Below are 16,026 nucleotides of genomic sequence, written 5' to 3' on the forward strand. Positions count from 1 at the left end.
TCTTGAAGATCAGAAAATCCTTATCATTTTTTATATTGTATAGAATATATTCAAGGATTGCAGTCTGTGGGAGAGGATGTCATATGCACACAAAAGAAAAAGGTCAATATGGCTGAGCTACTGCCTCCCTTGATGTTCTGTTTACAACTCAACATACATACTTCTACCTTCCCCTATGAAGATAAATTGTGTTTGTCCTAGGTTGTAATACCACTCCCACTATGCTGTTTTAAAGAAAAACTCAGCATATTTTTCAATAATGAAAGGCTTTTCCTGACCTACGATATTCTCCAACATCAACTTTTCAACTCATGAAAATCTTTACAGTACAAAACAGCTTTATACTTCAGGGTCCTTTGCAAGAATACTAACTGATGCTTTGTTGGGTTGAATAATATAGCAATAAAAAGTTTGTAGTTTCTGAAGTTAGAATTTGGACAAGGAAAACTGAGTTCAGTGTTATTAAGTCCAATTGTAAGAGTTGCTATGACTTTTATGTTTTAATTTCTACATTCTGCAACAGGCAAAGAACCTTGAGGGAAAAAATAATTTTGCATGTTATCTGTAAAAAATTGAGTATAGAAGCAAGTGCCAGAGCTGAGGGCTGGGCGGGGAGGCCAGGGTGGCTGGGGTCGCCCGGGGCCACCATGCCTTATGCCAACCAGCCCACAGTTCGAATCACTGAGCTCACGGACAAGAATGTCAAGTTCATCATCGAGAACACGGATCTGGCGGTGGCCAACTCCATCTGCAGAGTCTTCATCGCTGAGGTGCCCATCATCGCCATAGACTGGGTCCAAATTGATGCCAACTCTTCAGTGCTGCATTGCCCACAGGCTTGGATTAATCCCTCTTACAAGTGATGACATAGTAGACAAACTGCAATACTCCAGGGACTGTACATGTGAAGAATTTTGTCCAGAGTTCTCAGTAGAGTTTACACTTGATGTCTGTTGTAATGAAGACCAGACTCACCATGTCACATCTCAGGATCTCATTTCTAATATCCCCCAAGTCATTCCAGTGACATCCCAAAGTAGAGACAATGACCCCAATGACTATGTGGAACAGGATGACATCCTCATTGTCAAACTCTGGAAGGGCCAGGAACTGAGACTACGAGCCTATGCTAAAAAGGGCTTTGGCAAGGAGCATGCCAAATGGAACCCTACAGCTGGAGTTGCCTTTGAGTATGACCAGATAATGCCTTGAGGCATACAGTCTACCCAAAGCCTGAAGAATGCCCAAAGAGTGAATATCCTGAGATTGATGAGGATGAAGCCCAGGCTCCCTATGACCCCATTAGCAAACCAGAGAGGTTCTACTACAACGTGGAGTCTTGTGGTTCTCTTCGCCCTGAAACCATTGTCCTCTCTGCTTTGTCTGGTTTGAAGAAGAAGTTGAGTGACCTCCAGATCCAACTAACCCATGAGATCCAGAGTGATGTCCTGACTATAAACTAGGAGCAGTGATTTCTATCAGAAATGTGACTCAAGGATAATGGATGGACTTTGAGCCTGAACTTCTGAGTGCTTCTAGAAAGTAGACTAAAATTTGTTCAAAGTTCTGGCTAGCACAACTCATCTTCTAACCCTTTTGCCAGTTTGGGATGTAATTAGCCCATGAAGATATCATGGGAAGGAAAAGTGGGAAGCTTTACTCCCCACATCTTGGTCTCCTTGAGTTTGTCTGTTCCTTTAATATGAAGAGAAAATAAAAATCCTTTTCCCCTGGGGAATCAGTAAAGATTTTGGAGGATGAGGTGAGTAAATATATCTATTACGTCCTTATTATAAAAACCTTAAGGCTCTATTAGGCCTTAATACATTATCTCTACAACAGTGGGGAAAACATAGCAGGGAAACTTCTCTTCTTCATGATTGCAGACCCAATCTTCCAGTGAGTTATTCAGTTGCTGGGGTTTGAACCTTTATTGAGTGGTGTTTTCTCCAAGGCTTGCTTTGGAGTGTTCCATTAATTTCTTAGCAGATTCCAAGTTAGACCCACTGCCTTCTCATTCCTAAATTCCTAACTAGCTTGATCTCCTAGTTGAGAAAAGAAAACAAGCATCCTTCAATGTCTTCTTGACAAAGGTGGATTAGCCCTGACCTTACGCTATAGGCTCCAAAGGAAAGTACTTCATCAGAGAGTGGTTGGGTGACAAATCAGAAAAGCAAATCAGATAGTAATGGTCCTTTATTGATGAGCAGCTTTTTTTAAAAAATCATTTTTGGCAATAAACAGCACATAATTTTCAAAGAAAAAAATTGAGTATAAACAGATCTTCCTTCTACCCCTTACCTTCTCCTGTTTTTCCTTCTCTCATTTCTCCCTTACCATCGTTCTTCATCTAGCCCTCCCTCTTTTCCTTTCTTCCTTTAATATCATCATACTTCCTTATCATTGTCATCATTTTCTTCCCATTCGATCTTAGATTTAGAAGAAGCCCCAGAAGTTCCCTAATGTAAAATATAACTGAATAAAAGTCCCCTCCATAAAACCTTTCAAAGTCATCACCCAGCTTTTCTTTGAATTCCTTTATTAAGAGAAACCTACTTCCTCTTGAGATAGTTCATTCCAATTTTGGATAGTTCTAAATATAGGAATTTTTCCTTGAGTCAAACCTAAATCTGCCTGTTCTCAAATTTCAATGACTGCTTCTAGTTCTGCCCTCTGAGACCAAGCAGCATCAATGAATTTATCACTGATCAAGGATGTATAATATTCTTTTATGTGCCAGTCATTTTGTTAGTCCTGGAGGTATAAAGACCAAAATGAAATAGTGCACATCCTATTGACTAGATCAAATCTAATACATGTCTCATATAATAATTCTTCAAGTACTTGACAATAGCAAGCAACAATCATATCTTCCCAATCTTGTTTCCTCATAAGTTAAAATTATGGCTTGATCTCAAAGTCCTTCCATATCCTCTTTAGTCTCTTCTTCATATCTTCCACCCAATGATGATTTACTCAAAATGTGATGCTTAAAACCACACACAATACTCTAAATAGGGTATCATCAGGGCGCAGTACTATAGAACATCCTGATTTGAGACACACTTTAATGTAGCCTCAAATTCAATTAACTTCTTTTGATCACTTGATTCAATCATTTAGAGACTCTTTTGGCTATCTATGTTTTCTGGTTGAGTTTCCTAGAGGATGCCCAACAACATGTTCAAAATACTCTATGTAATCCAGAATAGTTAACAAGCACATTTGATGCATATACCTTTAAGGACTCAAATAGAGGACTCACAGCTCAAAGTCAAGGCATTCACTAGAATAGCATAGGAAGAAGATCTTCAAAGGCGAAGACCTCCCTGTAAATATAGGGCATACATACACTAATACCATCAATGGGGTGGATGAGCAAGGGCAGAAGTGTACATGAAAGTGCTTACAATGAATAGAATAGGTACAGATTATCATATTTCCCCATGTATAAGATGTATCTTACTTTTGGTGTTCAAAACTTCAAAAAAAGTATTATATAACATTATTGAACTCAAGTTTTATTCATCATAAAACTCATACAACTTCTCATCATTGGCAAAATTCCCATCCATTAACTTTTCCTCATCTGTGTTTGGTGATGAATCACTGTCTTAGGAGAAGTTCTGACTGCTCTCCTGCCTGTGCTTTGGCTGAACACAAGCATGCTCTGGGCAAGTCTGGTAACTGGACACATGCTTAGTCCATTCTGTTTCATGAAACTGAAATTCTAATTGTGTCTTCCATTGAAATCAGTCACCTCTTTTTCATCAGCAATTCTTCTGGCCTCTTGCTGAAACATTTTTGTGGACACAGGAATTCTAATTGCCCTTTGCTCTCCAATGCATCTCTTCAGTTCTCTCTATATATATATCAACCAAACTGATGTTCAGCAGCAGGATTTTCATTCACTTTTGCAAACTGGATCATTTTGAAATTTGAATCAGCACTGTATGAAAATCTTTTCTGAGCCATTTCTGGGCAGAACATGTCAAAACATGACTTAATATACCAATAATAAATGTGAAACAATGAGCTCAAAGACAAGAAGAGTGGAAAAAAGGAGAAATCCAAGTAAAAAATCTATAACAATGAGTACAAAAACAAGTGCAAAAAAAGTGAGAAATGCAAGTAAAAAATCTATAACCACTCTATAAAACACTCCCAGTTCTTAGATTCCAAACTTTTGAAAAAAAGAATATGTCTTCTGCATGGGGAAATATGGTAGGAACTCTGATCCTGCAGGGGCCTCTAGATTTCCTCTGATAATGGCCCCATGTAGTTCCTTCTTAGGTGAGTCATGTTGGTTAACCAGTCTCACTTGACCTGCTCTCCTTTGAAACCATTGTTGGACTGGTTATCTTTAATTTGTTCTGTCTTCAATTTCTCTCTAAGTTGGAATCATTTGCTATGACACTGTAAGGATCTTTTGGAAAAATGAGCTGTTACTCTAGGAACAGTGGGAAGTTTCTCTAGTCCTACTTCTTAGGAGTATTTGTTTTGAAGTTTGTTATCTCCATAACAATTTGATCCTTTCTCTTTTTCTGGTTTTCTCTTTCTTCTCATTTCTCCTTATTTTTCCTCCTCCTCCTCTTCCTCCTACTATTCCTCTTCCTTCCTCTTCCCCTTCCCCTTCCTCTTTCTCCTCCTCTTCCTCTTCTTCTTCTTCTTCTTTCTTCTATTATTGTTCTTCTTGTTCTTGTTCTTGTTCTTGTGCTCCTGCTGCTGCTACTGCTGCTGCTGCTGCTGCTGCTGCTGTTGCTGCTGCTGCTGCTGCTATTGCAGCTTCTCATTTTTCTTTTCTCTCATATTAAAAGATTTTTAACCTGCTAGGTCTGGAGTGGTAGAACAGAATTGTTTTAATTTGTATTTTTCTAGTTAATAATGATTTACAATATTTCTAAATATTACTATAGATAACTTTGCTTTCTGTCTAAAAACTCCCTGTTCATATCCTTTGATCATTTGGCAAGTGAACAAGGGCTCTTATTTCAAAAATTTTGCTGTTTCCAATGTTTGAGAAATGAAGTTTTTAAATCAGAGAAACTTGTAAATTTTTTTCATTTATGATTGTTATATATTTCCCTCCATCCTCTTCCCCTACCATTTTTCCTATCTTCTTTCACTCTGTCCTTTTTTCAAAAGTATTTTGCTTCTGACTTTTACCTCTCCTAATCTACCAGCCCCTCTATCAGTTGCTTCTCCATCCTCTCTTCCTATCCCCTTTCCATCCTACTTTCCTAGATGGTAAAATAGATTTCTAAACCCAACTGAGTGTGTGTTATTTCCTCTTTAAGTCAATTCCAATGACAGAAAGGTTCACATGCCGCCGTGTTCCTTGCCAATATAAAAGATTTTTCATTATTCTTTTATGTCAGATAATTGTACCATTCTACCTCTCCCTTTTCCTTTCTCCTTGTTTATTCCTCTTTGTCACCCCTTAGTTTTATAAAGTTCCCATTTTTAAACTCTTACTTTATTCTATTCATCCTCAAAATCTTTAATAGGACTACACCTAGACAAATATTATAAAACAATCAAATGCCTTTTCCTTCCATCTTGCTTGGTGACAACCATGACTATCATGACAGCTGTGAATAGGTCCTTTGCATGAAAATCAGGAGCAATTACTAGCAATTCTGTTGCATAGGGTAGATTCAAATGAGGGAGCAATTACAATGGCTGAATGCGATTGAATGAGTATGGGGTAATGAACTGGTCTTCCTAAGAGTTAAGTGCCTTCCATGAAACCTATATATCATGACCACCTCAAACCATTGGGGGAGGAAGACACAATATGGTGAGGCAAACACTGGGTACATGAATATGTGGGTGTGGCAGTGGAAGAATCTGGGTCCTTAGAAGAAAATGAAATGGTGATGAGGTAGGTCTAAGATAGGGAGTATGGGTATTTGCACTACAGTGGGTTCTCAGGGCAGGTAGAAGAATACAAGATAAGGGGTCATTTAGCTAGAGAACAGACAAAAGATACCAGTGTGTTGGAACAAAGAGCCAATTGCTCCGACCTAGTTATAGTTCTGGTCACTGAGCTACAAAGTAAAGTAGAATTCAATTTCAGGTATTTCTTGATTTCAAATCCTTTCTTTTTTACTGCATCATATCTTTTATGGTTTGGGATTTTGTCCTATTTGGGTCTTGTGGGACTGAAAGGCAAGCACTTCAGTCATTAAACTTGTGTTGTGACTAAAAGTAGACTTTCAAAAGCTGGGAATACCAAGGTCCCAAACAAGTAAACATGAAACATTAACAAAGGAAGCCAAATTTATTGAGAAAACTTATTTATACTATGAAGGGCAATCAGGAAAGATGGAAGAAATAGGTCACAACCTTTGAGATCATCAAATTGAATTGAGTTTTAAGTATTTGTGTCCTGGAGGGAAGGGGGAACCTTCCCAATAATAACTAGTGGGTTTTTACAGGGTTCTTACCTGGAAGACAGCAATCAGGTAATAAATTTTTATTAAACATATGCTAGGCACTTTGTGAAATAATGGGGATATGAATACAGAGAGAAAGACATTCCCTTACCTCAGGTGGAGAGAGAGGAAAGTGCTTATAAGAGGATATGGGTGATGAAAAGTCAAAAATCAGAAAATCAGAATGTCCATGAAAAGGACAATGAAGACTGGTCACCTTGTGTCCACTTAAAAATGGAGACACCACAAACACTTCATTAATGGGAGGAAGATGTCATAGAGGAGGGATATTCCAGTGTGAGAAGCCCCAAGAAGTAAGGAAAGTTCTAGGTCCAGTAGAGCTAGTATTGGGGAAAAGATCAAAGAAATTAGACCAAGAATTGTTGATTTATTCTAGTAGGAATAATACAAATATTCTAGTAGGAAACATGCCACCAAATGTCAGTATTGGGAGTAACTGGAAATAAGAAGTATAATGTCATGTGTAACAAAATGAACTTGAACAGAGAAAGTCATAACTCAGACTTTTATGAGCATGATAGCCTTGATCAAGTTAGTTTTACTAAAAAAATGATGGCTTTTGCCATGTTCCCTAAGACTACCTGGAGTATAGGCACAATGCCTTTTCAAACAGTATCTTTCTGCTATCAGCAGAAACTTTGTCCCGGAGAAATTAAACCTTTTTATCCCTAGACATTTTGACATGGGTCCCCACTGGTTTAACTGATCAGTATTTTCCCCAAATATTGGCTTTATTTGTCCCAAATTATTTATACTAAGCCCTGGATATGTTTCATTTCACATTCTCTCACATCTTCCTCTATTCCTACCCAATCCCATTCTCTATCCCTTATTTCAAATTCTGGATCTATTAAAAAAGTCAATCTGTCACTGTCTGGTAAAGGTGTGTTAATCTACTCTCTTATGATACCAACAACATTCTTATAAGTTCATCATCATCATCATCATTACTGTAGCTAATTTTTACATAGTGTATGTTCTAGGCACTGTTCCAAGCCCTTTAAAAATATTATCTTATTTGATTTTCTTAATAACCCTGAATGTTATAGCTGTTATAACATTTTATAACTGAGAAAATTGAGGTAAACTGAAATGACTTGTCAAGAGTCAAACAGTTAGTAAGTATCTGAGACAGGATTTGAATTCAGAATCTCCTGAGTCTAGGTCCAGTGTTCTATTCCAGTGTGTCACCTAATTCCTAATAAGAAATACCCTTCCTCATTGTGTCCCTATATCAATGTTTCCTTTAATTATAATGTAAGAACAGAATCAAAGATAATTAATGAATGTGTAATCAATGTCATTTTTTCTATCCTCACTGCTTAGCAAAGTGCTTAATAAATATTTTTTCACTTAGCCTTAGTTTCTCATCTTTAAAATCAGATGATGATTCTTTCCCGAAACTGTTTTGAAGAAAGAAATGTAAGGACAATGTTGATTGTTGTGAGGACAACAACGTCCAGCACATCATTTTGGGCTCTGGGTTGATTTTACTGTTGAAAGCATTAATACAAGGCTCTTTCCAGGAAAGAAGTCCTCTAAAACAGGTCAGACCAAGGTACAGTGGACTGTTTATATCACTCTAATGGAGTTTCCAGAAGCATCAGTCTTGAGCTCTAGGAATACAATGAGAAGGAAAAGAATGAATATTCCTTCAATTAAGGATATAGTTTAACTATATGGGCAATAAAATAAGATTTAAAAAATTAATTTTAAAATGAAGTAAGAAGAAAGAAATCATAGAATTGAAACAAATTTCAGATTGAATCAGGAAAAAAAATTTCCCCAATTCATAAATGATCAAAGGATATGAATAAACAATTTTCAAATGAAGAAATAAAATTATATACAATCATATGAAAAAATGCTCCAAGTCATTATTGATTAAAGAAATGCAAATTAAAACAACAATGAGGTATCACCTCACACCTATCAGATTTGCTAAAATGAGAAAACAGAAAAATAATAAGTGTTGGAGAGGTTGTGGGAGGATTGGGACATTAATGCATTGCTGGTGGAATTGTGAAATGATCCAACAATTCTGGAGAGAGATATGGAACTATGCCCAAAGAGCAATAAAAATGTTCATTCCTTTTGACCTAGCAATTCCAATTCTAGGCCTATATGCAGAAGAAATTATAAAAAAATGGGAAAAGTCCCTACATGTTCAAAAATATTCATAGCAGCTCTTTTTTTTTTTAGGTTTTTGCAAGGCAATGAGGTTAAGTGACTTGTCCAAGGCCACACAGCTAGGTAATCATTAAGTGTCTGAGGTCAGATTTGAACTCAGATACTCCTGACTCCAGGGCCAGTGCGCTATCCACTGCACCACATAGCTGCCCAGCAGTTCTTTTTGTAGTGGCAAAAAGCTGGAAATTGAGGTGATGCCCAGCAATTGGGGAATGGCTAAACAAGTTAGGGTACAAAAATACTTTGGAATATTACTTTTCTATAAGAAACTATAAGTGGTCAGACTCTAGAGAAGCATGTAATGAATTACAACATATTATGCTGAGTGAAGGGAGTAGAGTCAAAAGAACAATGTATACATTAACAACAACATTGTGAGATGATCAACCTTAATAGAAGCAGCTTCTCTCAGCAGTTTAGAGAACTAGGACAATCATATGAGCCCAGCTATGGACAATGTTATCCCCATTCAGAGGAAGGAAAACAAAACAAAACAAAATTTTAATTAAAAAAAAAAAACTTCAGGAATTGTAGAGTTTAAACAAAGACCAAAGACTATCACCTTTAATTTAAAAAAATTTATCTTATATAATTTTGCTATCTCTTATACCTTATGTTTCTTCCTTAAGGATACGTTTTCTCTCTCATCACATTAAACTTACATTAATGTAAACCATGGAAACAATGTAAACACTAACAGACTGCCTTCTGTGGGAGGGGGGAAGCAAGATTAGGGGTAAAAATTGTAAAATTCAAAGTAAATAAAATCTTTCTTTAAAAAAACCTTCAGAATCTGATGAGCACTTTATAAAAATTATCTCAGGTATATCTTTCCATTCATTCTAATTCTTCATACTGATAATGACTAATCTTTAAATATGTTCATCACAAAAATGTATACATAATGTTAACCTGACTCTTCGCCACTGGGGGAGGAGGGGTGGGAAGGAATTGTGGAAGCAAATTTTGTCACTTAAAAATATACATTGCACGTGAATGAATGTTGAAAAACTATCATAACATGTATTTACAAAAATAAAATATCAATAAAAGAAGAATTAGGAAGGAGAAATTTGGTGAAATTAAAGAAAATTTGAAAAACAATCTGCAGGCTAAAATTCAGGTCCATCATTTATTTTTTAACTCATTATTTATTTATTTATTTAATTATTTATTATATTTTATTCTAGACTTAAAAAGTAAAAAAGTGTTTCTATGACACAGAAGAATAGAAAAGTTATTTTTGTATCAAATTGTAATTCTATTATATGCAATTTGCTATTCCTTTTAAATGAAGAATAAAATTGTGATTTAACTTTCTTTTTTTCCCCTTTTTTTCCTTCCCTGACCCCCTTCTTCCATGGCCACTAGACACAAATATGTAAACTGTTCTAAACTTACTTTTATTTGTCAATTCTTTCTTCCACTGCAGTGGAAATGTCCTTTGTAGTTAATTTGGATATTTATAATAGTTAAAATGACTTAGTTACTTCAAGCTGTCCTTAAAACTATATTGCTGATACTATATGCAGCATTCTCTTGGTTATGCTTTTTTCACTCTTCATTATTTCATGCAAAATAATTCATCATTTTTTCTAAGATCATCAAACTCATCATAGCACAGTGATATTCCATCATCATCATCATATACCACAATTTGTTCAGTCATTTCCCAATTGATAGTAGTTTCCAGTTCTTTGTCACCACAAAGAAAACTGCTTTAAATATTTTAAAACATGATTTCTTTTCCTTTTCCCCTAATCATCTTGGGAAACAGCTAATAGTGTTATTATTGGGTCAAAAAGGTATTGCAAGAAAATTTTAAGAAAATGGAGCAAATAACTTATCAAACTTATGGATAGGTGAACAATTTATGAATAAATAAGAAATAGAGTGTACTGTGAAGTATAAAATTAATAATTTTGGTTGCATTAAGTTAAAAAGTTTTTGTGCAAATAAAATAAATGTAGCTAAGACCTCAAATATATAACTTTGTCAAATCTATAAGAATATGACTCATTGCCCAATTAATAAATGATCAAAAGATATGAACAGGCAATTTTCTGATGAAGAAATCAAAACAATTTATGGTCATGTGAAAAATGCTCTAGATTATTAGTGATTGGAGGGATGCAAATTAAAAACAAATGAGATATCACTTTACTGTGTTGGAGGGTATGTGGAAGAATTGGGACACCAATTCACTGCTGATAAGACTATATACTGATTCATCAACTATTTGTGTTGAAACAAAAGCAAATCAAGGACAATCAATGTAATATAAAAAGATTAATAAGAATGATCAAGGAGTCTTCCTGAAGAGGAAGACTTAAGGAAAATAAAGAGATGACAAGGCACAGAAAGGTAGAAAAGGTCTATTTAAAGCAAACTGAACCAGTGATTTGGTTGTAGAGTAAATTGATGAAACAACAAGTCGGTGGAAGACTTAAGGGGAGGAGAGTATGGCTATGGAACTTGTTATGATTAAGGGAGTTGACTTTGGCATCAAATTGTTAAGAATGATAATAGGCTGAAAAAGTTTTAATGAGGAACTTAGGGTTGAAATGTAAACACTGCCAAACTGTTTTTTTTTATAAAGTTGCCAGTTTCAGCTACTATGGAAACAATGGGAAACTGTCCAGGGACTTGCTTTAAACAGACAATATTTCAATTTCTGACTATTATTTGGGTTCCAAGTATAGACTGATTTCCCTTCTACAGAAAGTGGAGATGTCTCTACACTTCAGGTTGTTAGAGAGATTGAAGTGTTACTACATCCTCAAGGCTTTAATGGGGGATAAAAATGATCCTGAGGTGAAAGAGGAAAACCTCACCCTTGTCAAGTTGTTGACAAAGAGAAGAGTGTTAAAAAGAGGTTGAAGGGAAGGAAAAGGACAATTTAAGCTTGACTAGATATAAGCTTTTCCTAAAGAGGAAAGAGCTGCTTTCTCTAAACAGAAAGAAACTGTTTGTCTTTTAAAGAAAGCTATAACAGAGCTGCAGAAGTGATTGTGTGAGAGTCATCTAATAAGAGGATAATGAGAAAAGTTGTAATAAATAGTGATTCCTGGCTCAGTGCTACCCAGGAACTCTATTGATGTGATGAAAACACATCTACAGTCTTCCTAGGGATTATATCCAATATAAAACAGAGGTCCTCCAAAGACCTGTTATCAATGTCAATCATAAAGGGAGACACTTCCAAAAGAAAGCAGGTCAAGAGAATGTAGAACAAAAAAAAATTTTAAAAGACAAAAGAAGATGGAAGAAAAATGGGGGGGAGGAAGGAAACCAGGGAATCAGTCAATGTGGGAAAAGTTATTTTATTTGAAGATTATATTTAGGATAATAAAACTTTCTAACATACAGAAGTAAAAAACATCAAATATATAGCCAGAAGACTTAGATACCCTGACCTTATTAGAGAATCATTCATTCTCTCTGACATTCCTGTTATAAATTGAGATTTGAATAGATCTCTCAGTTCCCTTCTATCTATATAAAATAGTCTTTTTCTAATAAAAGACATCTGACATTTAGCATAAGATATGTACATATATGTGTATGTATAGGCATTTTATTTGATTATATTTAATTATCTATGTATATAGAATATATTTAAATATGTATGTATATATACAATTACACATTTTAAATTAGATTATATACAATGTTTAAATATACAATATTAGATGATATACAATGTATATAAACATACATTTTATATTAGATTATTATATATTATGTATAATCTTTTTTTAAATGTATTTATATTTATAGATATATACATACATGTAGGCATACACAGATATATTTAATTTTACTGTGCTTTACTTTATTGCTTTTTGCAGATAATAAAATTTTTTAAAACAAATTGAAGGATTGAGACAACCCTGCATTGGTATGTGCTCACATGGTGACTCTGTGTGACATTTTGGTAATTCTCTCAATACTTCAAATTTTTTCATTATCCTAATTATATCTGTTAGGGTGATCTGTGATCAGTCATAATATTATTTTTATGGTAGTTTTGATATGCCACAAATTGCACCCACATTAGACAATAAACTTAATTGATAAATGTACCCTTTTTCTCCCTCTCCTTGGACCTCCCTATTCTCTGTAATATAATAATAATGAAATTAGGCCAATTAATAACCTTACAATGGCCTTTAAGTGTTTGAGTGAAAGGAAGCATTAATCGTTGTGGCAAAATTCATTGCTGTCTTATTTTAACAAATTGTCAAAGCTACCCCAACCTTCAGCAGCCACTATCCTGATCAGTCAGTAGTCATCAATAACCAGGCAAGACCCTCTACCAGCAAAAGTGTATGACTCAATGAAGGTTCAGATAATGGTGAGCATTTTTTAGCAATAAAGTATGCTTTGTTTGATGTATATACATTTTTAAAGACATAATACTATCACACACTTAATAAACAACAGAATGTCTTCAAATCATTGGAACCAATGATATCTTGAGGGTGATGACTTAATTTACATATGAATTGGATTTAAGTGAGACAGAGTTGTGCAAAATCATCAGCTTCATTCTCTCCTCCCAAGGCACCAGTGACAAGACATAGGTCAAGACAATGGGTTAGGACCCCAGATGTTCTTTTCAATTAAGGTCTTTCCTAGGCTTCAATTGTCTGAGTAATCAAGTCTAGGTAAGAACTGAGACAAAAGATGGTTTGTCTTTACGAGCAATCATTCTGGGAGAGGATGACCCCCAGAGTTTCTGGCCAGAACAAAAAAAAATCACTATTTATATTTACTACCAGTTATCAAAACACAAACAAGGAGCAAGTGAGACTTGTATTGGGACCTATCATAAGCCAATCAGGGAAAGTCAGAGTAATTTGGGCTTAAAGGAGAGTCAAAAGTCTGTATGTGCGTATATATATACATATAAATTTGTGTGTATGTATATATATATGTATATATATATATGTATATATATATATACATATATATATATATATACATGCATGTATCTGTATGAATCTGTATAGAGCAGCTAGGTGGCACAGTGGATAGAGACTGGCCTTAGAGTTAGGAGGATTGAATCCATCCTCAGACACAACACTTACTAGCTGTGTGACCTTGAACAAGTCACTAAACCTGAATTGCCTTATATACAGGATCATCTCCAGTCATTCCAATTCCTATCTGACCACTAGATCCATATGGCCCTGGAGGAGAAAATGAGGCTGGTGACTTAGCACAGCATCCCCTCACTCAAATCCAATTCATGTCCTGGACATGACATCACCGCCCTGATCTCATGGTCTTCTTTTCGAATGGACAAACGTCATCATGATCATGTATATTTATAATGTAGTTGGTAATTCTACTACTGTGATAATTGGAGAAAGAGAGAGGGATTGGGGGAGAGAGAGAGAAAGATACAAAGATAGGATGAGGATAGGATAGATAGATGATAGATCGATATTGACTAGGTGATTCCACTATTGACCTATGGGAGGTCAAAGCAGAAAGGCCCATACACACCAAAATATTTATGGCAACACTTTTTGGGGTAGTACAGGAACAGAAAGAAAATGATTGCCAGTTAATTGGTGAATAATTAAACAAATTGTAGTATAGAAATATAATGAATTTTGACTGCACTATAAGAAAAGATAAATATTAAGAATTTAAAGAAACATGGGACTATTTCATGAACTAATGCATAGTTCACTAATGTTTCCTTATCTGCAAAATGAGAAGACAGAACTAGATTGCCTCTGAGGTCTTTTATTCAGTCATTTAACGAATATTTACGTGCTTACTGCGCTATGCTAAGCCCTAGAGATGCAAAGAAATACCTTTATAAGGAATACATTATAATTGGGAAGATAAATTGTAAATAACTAGGTGCACAGACGATTAAAAAACCCCAACATAGATTAGATGAGGGTAATCTGAAAGACAAAGAAATGAGCAATTTAGAAAGACTTTCTGGATAAGGTGGGATTGAAACTGAACCTTGAAAAAATCAGAAAAATTAGCAGCAAATATAAAGGAGCAGAATATTCTGGGCATAGGAAGTAGTGAGTGCAAAGGCATAGAGATGGGAAATGGAAAATGAAGTATCAGTTAGAGGAATAGCAAGAAGGCCAAAGCAATTGGATTTTAAAATGGTGTGAGGAGCTTGTAGGAAGGATCCAGTTTATAAAGAAATGTCACTTAATGGAAGAGTAATCTATTTGATTCTTGAGGTAATAGAGGGTATTTATTGAGTAAAGAGGTGTCATCATTAGATCTACACTTCAGAAAAATCACTATAACAGGTGAGGTGGGAAGAAAAGAGACTTGAAGCAGAGACCAGTTAGAAAGTTATTGCAGGGGCAGCTAGGTGATGCAGTGGATGCAGCTTCAGGAAGACCTGAGTTCAAATCCAACATTAGACACGTAATAATTACTTAGCTGTGTGATCTTGGGCAAGTCACTTAATCCCATTGCCTTCCCAAAAAACAAAAAAAAGTTATTGCAGTCTTAGTATTGCTAAAAGGATATGAAGGTCTGAGTTGGGTTGTACCTATTTAAATGGAAAAATGGAGGTGTATATGAGAGATGGTGTAAAGGTAGAAATGACAAGATTTGATGATAGGTTAGATATTTGTTATGTGAGAAACTGAGGATTTGATGATGGCAAGATTGTGGGCCAGGGTGACTGGGAGGATGATGGTGTTCTGGAAAGTAATAAGAATATGTAAAAGGGGAAGAATTTAGGCTGGGGTGTGGCAGGGAAGGGAAAAATAGGACAAAAGGGGAAGAGAATAAATTTCCTTTTGGACAAGTTAATTTTGAGAAGCCTATAGGACATCTAGTTTGAAATGTTCTAAGGACATATGTCACTGTAGTTTACCAAAGAGAACTGAATTTGTTCTATGGATCTGGAAGCCTTGAGAGTCAACAAATAAGTGGAGGAGACCTAGAGGAGACCTAGAATAAAGTTTGGGGACTACCCTAATATAGAGAACTTGATATGAATGAAGAACCAGCAAAAGGAGACGGAGAAGAGACATCAATCACCAACAACTAGAGAATAAATTATACAAAAAGATGATGACTGACAATGTCAAATGCTTCAGAAAGTTTAAGGAGAATCAGGACTGAGAAAAAAACCTTCAGAATTGGCAAATAATATATCATTGTTAGAGCAGCTGGGTGAGACAGTGGAAAGTGCCAGACTTAGAGTCAGGAAGACTAATTCAAATCTGGCCTCCTTCACTTTCTAGCTGTGTGACCTTGGACAAGTCACTTAGTCCTGTTGACCTCAGTTTCTTCATTTGTAAAATGAGCTTGAGAAGGGAAAGATAAACCACTTAAATTTCTTTGACAAGAAGACCCCAAATGGGGATCATGAAGA

General features: G+C 35.5%; 1 pseudogene; it reads left to right on the top strand.

The window, feature by feature from the left end:
• Positions 1-647: 647 nt before the first annotated feature.
• On the top strand, positions 648-1,712 carry LOC141520836 (DNA-directed RNA polymerase II subunit RPB3 pseudogene; annotated as a pseudogene).
• Positions 1,713-16,026: the final 14,314 nt, after the last annotated feature.

The sequence above is a fragment of the Macrotis lagotis genome, chromosome 1 (assembly GCF_037893015.1).
Source record: "Macrotis lagotis isolate mMagLag1 chromosome 1, bilby.v1.9.chrom.fasta, whole genome shotgun sequence".
In the NCBI taxonomy this organism is placed as follows: domain Eukaryota; kingdom Metazoa; phylum Chordata; class Mammalia; order Peramelemorphia; family Peramelidae; genus Macrotis; species Macrotis lagotis.